A 446-nucleotide genomic window follows, 5' to 3' on the forward strand; every position below is an offset into this window, starting at 1 on the left:
GTAATTCATTAATAACAAGTTTTGATTGGCTCTAGATTAGCTCTGAAAAAGGGACAGGGAACCGGGAATAAGGAACCAACTTCAGCCTCATGGCCCAGACGGACAGGTCCGCATGGGGTGGTCTGTGCGGATCCTGCCTTGGGCAGGGCAGGGCAGGGCTGGTGTGGAGGTGGCCCCAAGGCCCTGCTCCTCCGGGAGCGGCCCGAGCCAGCAGACAGCTCAGGCGGGCGCTGCGGAAGGTGCAGGCTCGTGCGGCCCCCGCGGTGCCAGGCGGCGCGCTGAGCTGTGCCAGCGCTCGCCCTAGGGACCGGGCTCCGGGGTCTTGCATGAGGCTGCAGCTCCAGCACAAGGCCGGGGCCGAGGCCGATGCCGGGGCCTGTGCGGGGAGGGGTGGCGGCCCCGCCCCAGCGCCGGGACAAGAAGCCTCCTGCCTTTTCACACAGTCT

At 66.8% G+C, this 446-nt stretch overlaps 1 protein-coding gene across 1 annotated transcript in view; it reads left to right on the plus strand.

The window, feature by feature from the left end:
- The window catches only part of LOC109298146 (myosin-IIIb-like), a 34,231-nt gene that overhangs the window by 11,022 nt on the left and 22,763 nt on the right, over positions 1–446 (plus strand). The window lies entirely within an intron of this gene.

This window comes from Gavialis gangeticus, unplaced genomic scaffold (genome assembly GCF_001723915.1).
Source record: "Gavialis gangeticus isolate Ggan-Ray unplaced genomic scaffold, GavGan_comp1, whole genome shotgun sequence".
Taxonomy (NCBI): Eukaryota; Metazoa; Chordata; order Crocodylia; family Gavialidae; genus Gavialis; species Gavialis gangeticus.